Here is an 8917-nt window from a genome sequence, read left to right as displayed (position 1 = left end):
GTACAAATGGTAAAGTAAAAATACTGATTATGGAAGATGAGAATAGATATGGCCACTACTTGCTTTACCTAAAGGCAGTTTCTTTTTTCATGTTCTTACTCCAAATCTGTCAAGTAGGCATGCCTCATACGTGCTGGAGAAACAGGGACTTTTAACCCATGCCTTCCAGTTCCCCTTTCCATGGAGTAAAGGAGCCTGTGGAGTGGCAGGAGCCAAGGGTAGCTGCGTTCTTCAGAGCAAGTCCACAAGCTAGGAAGTGCAACTTCCCTTCTCACAGAGCCTCACAGCCTAACCCATCCCACTCCTGTGATGAAGCCAGTACCCACCCCTCCCCGGCCCCCAACATGCAAAAGCAAAGAGAGCAGCAACTCAGGGCAGCTTGTCCACTGGAGTCCCCTGTTTCACCTATCTGTTCTTTTTTTTCACCACCACCACCCTTTTTTTTTTCTTTTTTTTAACTGATAAGGAGGAAGATTTGACCCATCTGTATTTCTTGTACTGCCTTTTTATAACAGCTTTCAAATTTGATCTTTCTGACCACATCAGCCTGACAAATGTTGGGGAAAAAAAACCAAACACACACAACACAAAGGCTGTCCAAAGGAATTAACAGACAGAAAGTCCCGTTTGAAAAGAAGGAAAAAATTTTAACGCTAGTCCTAAGGCGTAACTGATTCCAGGTCATGATTTCAAGAGACAGTTACACCACACTTCCAGTATAAGTGAGCGTTCAGCAAGTTAATTTATGTTAGCTTCCAAACAGAAAACTCCTAAATCACTAGCTTAACTGTGTTTACTAGTAAAAACGTGAGAAGAGCGTTTCTTGTGATGGCTGAAAGCAAACCAAGAAGTCTGTGTGAAGGACAGCTGCAAGGTCATGTTCTGCCAAGGGTTCCAGGTAAACACAGGTGTCTCAGGAAGTAGCACTCCACGCTCTGCTCCCTTGCAGCTAACTGAGGAGAGTCAACTGTGCTTTTACACATTCAGCTACAAGGGAGACCAAGGGAGCAGGGGGGAACACTGGTAAAAATGCATGTTTTCATATACATTCAATACAAATCATTTAATGATCTTTTATTTTAGTAGCAGTTTGTTCATGTTCTGTATCTCACTTTTTGAGTGTTCATGAATCGAGGGAAGAGTGAAGAGGCAAGAAGTACGGTCAGAAAAGAAGAAATTAAGTTAAAGGCTTCTCCCCCGCAGACTGCTTTTGGTGCAGCTACTACCTGTCAATCAGTGGAACTTAATAAGGACTCTCATTTCCTTTGGCAGAGGAAACTAATGCTTGTGTCTCCTTAATGTTAAGCAACCGATTTTCCTCTACATTAGAAGACTTAAAACTTAAAAAGGTGTATTTTAAATACATACATACAGACCTTACACTTGTAACTTGCAAGAACCTGTGGGGCAGATTCTACACACCTTAAACAATTAAAACAACATTAATGAGCAGTTGTCAACTTTATTATTAGCGTGCAGGCACGGATTGTGGTTTATGGTTTTTACTCCAAAGTATTCCAAACCTTCAACAGAAGTAAATCTATGTTATCGGACCCAAGTTTTCAGGGTCGTGATGGCCTACTAACTGCACTTTTCCACATACAGCACGCACCGGCTACAACTTTGCAAGCCATGATGAGGAACAGGCTCTCTGAGCAACAGGCCTGCTCACCTTGTAGGCAAAAGGGGTGATGTAATTCTCTGTGATCTCCAAGGATAAGGATCAGACCTTAGGCAAATGTGGTACTGTTCAATAAATAAATACAGCTGAAATGGGCAGTAGCTGAGACCTACAGCCAACCCTGTTTCTTTTTATCGGAAGATAAAGCTACACAAGCAAAAGCTTGCCTCCCTCTTAGCTTTAAAAGACGGGTTGCAAATTCAGAAAAAAGGATGTGATCCAAAGATTAGAAGTAAAAACTGGGAAAACTTGTGGTTTGGGGTTTTTTTTATTGTTTCCAAAGTGTCAACCTTGACCCTCCCTTTCCCGTGGAAGATGTGTCTGACTGGATTCAAATGACATCCCGAACCACAAAAACAACTTCACTTCCACTGACGTCTTTCAGTATGAATTTCACTAAAAGGAAGCCACATAGAAGAATGAAGGAGGAAAAAGGTGGTCTATTTAGTACTCCTGCACTTCGAGCAGTTATTTTATTTCTCCCTTTGTATCCAGAGTTACAAGCAGTGGACTATTCCAGTTGCTTTATTATTTGAACAGAGCTTTGACTAGGTTACAAACATTTAAACTCGATTCCATTTAAAGATGAAAATATCTAAGGAACTCCAGGCTTTATTATACACAATTGATCTAAAGAAAAAATTGAGAACAACGCTATTCTTTAATTAGAAAAGCACACCAAAAAAGAGCCCAATTCCAGCTAGATAATTGTTGATTTCAGCTGCCTTCATATCACAACTAAATTGATTTTGATATGACTACTATATCTGCAACAGAGAGTGTGTGTGTATGTGTGTGTTTGTGTGTATGATCACTAAAGCCTCAAAATACACGCCAAGACAGAGGTTTGAGCAAATTGGATGGCTAAGGTCGAAAGTCCCCAGAAAAGAAGACCTACCAGGTTGAACTGACACAATGTTAACTCCATTCCCGCTGTCACTTGTTTCTCCAAAGTTGGCGCTAGGAGACGCAGCACAGAGTAACGGTCTGCATAAATTTTGGATGTGGAGGATGAATGTTTTTATTCATTAATTCTTTTATCTATGAGTGATTAAAAAGTGGAACAGATAGAAGAAACATCTTAACAGGTAATATCAAGAAGAGAGATAAAAGCTGGACCTAACTTTAATATTGTAACATATTGAAGACAAAGACTAACAGCCAGTTTGACTCTGCCTCCTTCTTTGCTGTGTAAGCTCCTAAGGGATAATGGACCTTATACCTGATGCTGCTACTTTGGTATGAAAAAAGAGCAATGCTGAAGTAGTTACCTAAATGAGAGAATCAATCAATACAGCAGTGCTGGCTCAACCCACTGGAAAAGCAGGTAACAATCAACCTGTTGAACTGACTGAAGAAAACGAAAGAAGATTAAAAACCCAGAAGGTTACAATTATACAAATAAGTGAGAAGCTTATCAGCAGCAACTTTGGCAACAATATACCTATAGTATTTACCCTTTCCCTAAAGACACAAGAAAAACAAGACACAAAGGAAAAAGAAGGAACCGAACCAAGTATACAAGTTGAAGCAAAGTAACAGTTGTATCTGGAGCGGCAAAGAAAAAAAGAAAGAAAAAGCAGAGGAAGCATGTTGGGTTAGGCTTCTTCAATTTATAAAAAGGGGAAAAGCACTATAGTGTTTGTTTCTGTCAAGGCTATCTGCTATGACATTAAATGGCTTTTCTATTTAGTCTGCCTAGGCTGGATGTCTCCCTGAGAAATAGAAAATTTTCTTGCGTGCTTCATTGGTCTCTGAGAGGCAAATCCATTTGCAATCATCTTTTTGGCGAGAGAAGGAGGTTTTTCAGGTATTTTCTTCAGAAAAATGCTTGCTTTATATCGGTACAAGAAGAGAAAGATAATTCCTTGTAGCTCCATATAGGATTATTAATGACAATGTTTGCAGAATTTAATGCTACAGAAATCGACGAACTGGACTTGGAAGTGCAGTTATCCTTAAAGAAACCAGCATTTGAAAATCCATGTGTCTTTTGTGCAGGCTTGAGCCAGACAGATAAGTTAAAGGACAGTTCCCATCTCCCTTGTAGACTATAACAAGCCTAGAATTTTTTTTTTTTTTTTTATTTTAATAATTAGAGCTTCTGTGTAAGGACTAGGGGGTCTATCCTACATATTTAGAGCAATCCTCGGGGCTTTTTCTGCCCACCCACCCACCTCCCCTTTTTTTTAATATCAGCACATTTTGATGAATGGTGCAATTATTTAAAGAAAACCCAAAATTGTTTCAGATGTCAATAAATTGCTTTTAATACCTGTTAACAAATGAACTTGCTGAGGCAACTGTGGAATATTCTGTAGAACATGCTGCTGCTCTGCAGTGGAAAGGACTGGGTCTTGCTGCCGGGTTCAGCTCTGGTGTAACAGTCTTGCATCCTCTATAGCAAAATTGCTCAAAGACACTTCTAGGGACACTGGTCTCTCAGTCATTCTTGGAGAAATCATGCTGGCACCTGCCAGTTGCGGCCCTGACCCAGGATTTCATACTATTTTAAACTGAAGAGTATAAAAAATGTCAGATGCAGATGATGTGGCCTGCTAGAAGAAGAGAGCATGAAGAGGATTATTGACAAAGGGATCGCTAAAAGGAAGATCTCTATCTTTCTTCACCCACTAAGAAGACCTTTTCAATTTTTTACACGAACAGAATCTTCAAACAAGTTTCTATCCCAGTCATCACGCCAGCTTTATTCGGTCACAAATCTAGTCTATTCCTATCACAAAGAGATTGTATTATCAAGGTATAAAGCTACAAGAAGTCACAAAGAGCGGCTGAGGCTTCAGCATTAGGTAGGTAACACACCAAAAAAACATCCTTGGAGACAGATTTCAGTAGTCTTAAATACGAAATCCCTGGAAGTGCTCTCGGAAGTTTTTTCATTATCGGCAACACTGGCATGTACAGTATGCATGGGGAAACGTTGGCCAACACCTGCCTACCTTACACTGCTTGGTAGCCAGTGCTATTGATCTTTCAAGTACACACAAATTCTCCACACAGAGCTATGACAAAATCCAAGCCAACCTGGACAAAAGGCCAATTCACTCTTTCTTTCTGCCACAGATGGTTTGTTTTTCACTTTTCTCTCATAGTTTAGGTCAATCGCTTCCCCCCGCTCCCCACCATAAACACGAACCGGTGGAATAATGACTTTACTTAGCAGACAGATGTCATCAGACTCCGTTCGTTTTCTGTTTTCAGATGGGAAGACAGGATCTGTCAGAGCAGAACTTTTAACAGTGAATGGAGGAACTTTGCGCATCAGTCACTCGCAACCATATTTTGCATCCTCAATGACTTTTATCAAGCAACAGCAACAATTTTTTGCCAACTTCAGCTCTCTGCTCAGTACACAAACTTTTTTCTTCTTACATATGCTTTCAGAGATGGCGGTAACTCTCCCTTTTCTCCCTGGCATGCCACTCATAACCATCCCCTGCAACATACCTTCCCACGCTAACTTCTGCTATCTCCTCCCCAGTGCTCAAGAACAGCTGCTCCATGACACTCTACTTTCCAGTCCAGCGGGATTTTTTGCTTGTTTGTTTTTTATTTTCTCTATTCTAAAGAAAGCTTCCCTCATCTCAACGTTGCTCCTAAAATGCTGGGGTGGTTTGGTTAGTTTTTTACCCCTCTCGCTTGTTTTTAGCGGCTGGAACATCATTTATTTTTCAGCCCTTGTGATATCCTCCTGCTATGTTTTTTTTTTACCTTGTGGAAAAACCCTCCTGAAAGTGTTGCTTGCTTCTGAGACTTACTTGGTTTTCCATGCTCCTTTTTGCTGTTTTGCCACGCTAATCTTCTTCCCTGCTCTATTTTTGTCTGTGAATAGTCCTTTTCCTTTAATTTTTCTCCTCCCGATTCAAGCCTGGTATTTTCATTTTCTTGCATGCTTGCTGCTGCAAATTAATATCAAGACTGATCACACCTAAGCTGTATTCCCTTTTTTTTTCCTTCTGTCAAAACTTTTCTCGGCTATCCTTTCCAGGATAGCTCTGTCTGTCCACCTGCACGACCTACAGAGCTTGAAAGGCAGCAGGAGCAGGGAGCTGATTCTGCCACCCAGCAGCCCCAATTGATCCACATTTTTTGTGCTCTCTAGTACCAGCACATGCAGCTCCCCCTGAAAATAGTGATTCTGACAGATTGATGTAAACTATCTTACCGCCCAATAAGGATCAGTTATCTTCAAAACGACACTTTGGAGTCCCACCCCAAGTAATTGTTATTTAATTTCCATCATTACCATATTCTGGCATTAGATAACATAGACACAGCCTTCACCTCAAATCCAGAACAGTTTTGCCCAATCGCTGCAAAAATAAGACTTGAAGTTATACGTTGCGTAGGCATAGCTGACAGCACCTTTTAACCTCGGTCAAACTTGATTTATTGATACGAGGCTCAAATCTGTTCTATTTTATTTGCTTTTGCATTTAACAAAAAAAAAATCCTGCTTCTTTCCATTACAAGCTCTCAAATTTAAAGATGAAAAATACGTAGGTATGCTCCAATTGTTCTCCAGTTATGTTTCTGAAGATGATGTTTCTCAGCTCACATATTGCATTAATGTAGTTGTGAAATAAATATAAAAACGAAACCTGCAGACCTGGGAGTTTTCATCAAGTATTACTGCATTTCTTGCCACAAAATAAACTGGCACCTTCCTGCTATAAGGGAGCGTATGCTTGGTCCTACTTTACTGTTTTACTTTTTTGCTTTTAACACACAGATTCATTTGTAAACCTGAGGAAATAAGCATCTTTTCCATATATGTGAATTTCTTCTACTGTTCAAATATTAACACATCACTACAGAAATTCCACACATACTTCCTTTCCCTGTGTCCCCCCAAAGACTCCCGCTTTTCAAAGTAGCATATACTAATATTATACCTCCTGTGTCTAATCTTGTGACAAGATTATTTATTCAGATATCTTCCCTAATATGTCCTCAAGCAGAGGAAAAGAAGGTATTAGATCTATGGACTTCCACCGAAATTCATTTTAAAAAACAGAAAAGATGCAGAAAGTTTGCCACTTTTTTATTAACTTCCCCCTAGATACACGAACAGGCAGAAATGCAGCCTCTTTTAAATTCTACAGGACTTTTTAAAAAAGGTTTTGAAAACAAAGGTATTGAAAACATTACCATAACCTATCCAGAGGCTATGGATCAACAATACACTCTCATTCCACTCACCATAATGCAAAAATTATGTTTTTTAAAGGTAACTATAGTACTGTGACATACATTGGGGAGGCGGTGGCGGGGGGGAGATAATTCATTTAGGTCACTGTTCTATAGTGACAGGAGGCAGAAACACGCTTCCAACTTCTCTTGGTTTCTAAGGGAACTATTCCCTTAGGAGTCGAATCTAATCCTGTATTTTCAAATGTCAAGTCCTTGAGCCTGGTAAGACAATCCAGTCTGTAAATACATCTCTCGTGAGAAGTCACACACATGTATAAAGGCAGAAAGTAAGCTCCAAGCACTAATGGCTCTTGGATACGTTATCAATGCTTCCTAACTGAAGAAAACGTGTCTTCTCGATCTTACAGACTCCTACACAACCTCTACATCGTACATCTAAACCTTTCACAGACTCTTCCACAAGCTTCTAATCTTAGAAGCTGGGAAACACTCTCCTTTTGCCCTTAATTTTGGAAAAAAAAAAAAGGGGGGGGGGGGGGAGAACAAAACAACACTGCTGGAGTCTTACATTTTGCCCACAATCCTTTTTCATCTTCAGTGATCGCCTCCAGTGAGAAAGAAACAGCTTCCTGAGGGACAACTGCCTCCTGCTGTCTTTTTTTGCTATTGCACATGTGAACTGTCTTCCTATTTCAAAAAGCTTTACCTGTCCAGTTCCCATCTTTTTGCTTGATTTCGTTCTACTTATAACACTAATCAATACATATTTCACACACAATTGCACTGAAGCTTCTATTAAATCACGCAACCACTTCTAGGCATAGTGGCCTGTAATTAAGGGGCCACAAGTCTTTACGTGTGCCGCTAGCAATTTCTGAGATCATTTTCCGTAAGAGCACAGGACTGCAGACAGCACACTTGATTGACACTGCTCAATTAAAAAAAAAAAAAAGCCCATACTATTGCTAAAGACTCCAAGTTTTACCCACAGCTCCGTGTGCCATTACTAGCAAACACTGATTTCATACCTAAGAGCAATTTTCCACAGTTGTATTCTCTAATGATGTTATTTCTGGACAGAAGATACAACCACCCCAAACCAACAAGCACGTCTTTTAGGCGTATCTGGAATAGATCCATGCCAACTTTGAACCGTGATCTAAAGTTTCTATAACTGCCTGACGACCTCCAACTTGTCAAGTTTCACAATCCTGGGTTATTTTCCTCTGGTGTCTGTGTTCTTTCAAGACCAACATAAATCAGTTGTAGGTCACTTTGTGCATATTCCAATTCCTAGGGATCTTCATGGAAATAGTTTCACACCACTTGCTTCAAAAGCTACAGGAATAACAGATTTTGCTGCTTGTTTCAATTCAGTGCTAGAAAGGACATCTACTACTCAATTATCCAAGCATGTATTGTGGAGACTGCATGTCCCCATGGTCCTGCAGTTTGCTAGCCAAATTGACTACAACATCGTCTTGTTTCTCCGCCAGCATTTGTGATCTGCTCCAATTTATCCTGCAGCTTGGCTAGTTCTCTTTTTTCCCCATTCTTTAGTATAAATAAATAAATAAATAATAAAATAGATCTACCGATGGTCTTTCCTAACTTTGAAGTTGGAAATTGCATTCCTAATGAAAGTCTGCTCTTTCATTAAGAATCCAGATGCCTACATAAATGTTGTGTTTGACACAGCTGGACAGATTTCTTTCTGTACAAGTTGTTCAACAGCTTTTCAAGCTCCCCATTCTTATCCAAGATGGCGTTTTTCAAAAAAGTTTGCACCCCTTCAGGATGCAAAATTCTTCACATTCCTTACCATTTCTGGTAATTGACTTGGTCTTTCTCACGTAATTCCATTCTTTAAACAAATAGAGTGCTTCTAGTCCTGCAGTAGTCAAAATAGCTGCTTTGTGTTTGTGTTCTACCTTGCTTCCTGTCATGAAGAGATAAAGTTCGTATTTCAGCTTCCTTCAGGTGTCCCCAGCTGGACTTGTTAGTTTCTTCAGGATATTATTCCTTTACCACTTCTTCCTGACTCTGCATCTGCAGTATTGC

The sequence above is a fragment of the Pygoscelis adeliae genome, unplaced genomic scaffold, assembly GCF_000699105.1.
Source record: "Pygoscelis adeliae isolate BGI_AS28 unplaced genomic scaffold, ASM69910v1 Scaffold316, whole genome shotgun sequence".
NCBI classification, from domain to species: domain Eukaryota; kingdom Metazoa; phylum Chordata; class Aves; order Sphenisciformes; family Spheniscidae; genus Pygoscelis; species Pygoscelis adeliae.
Note: the sequence above shows the minus strand (reverse complement) of the source record.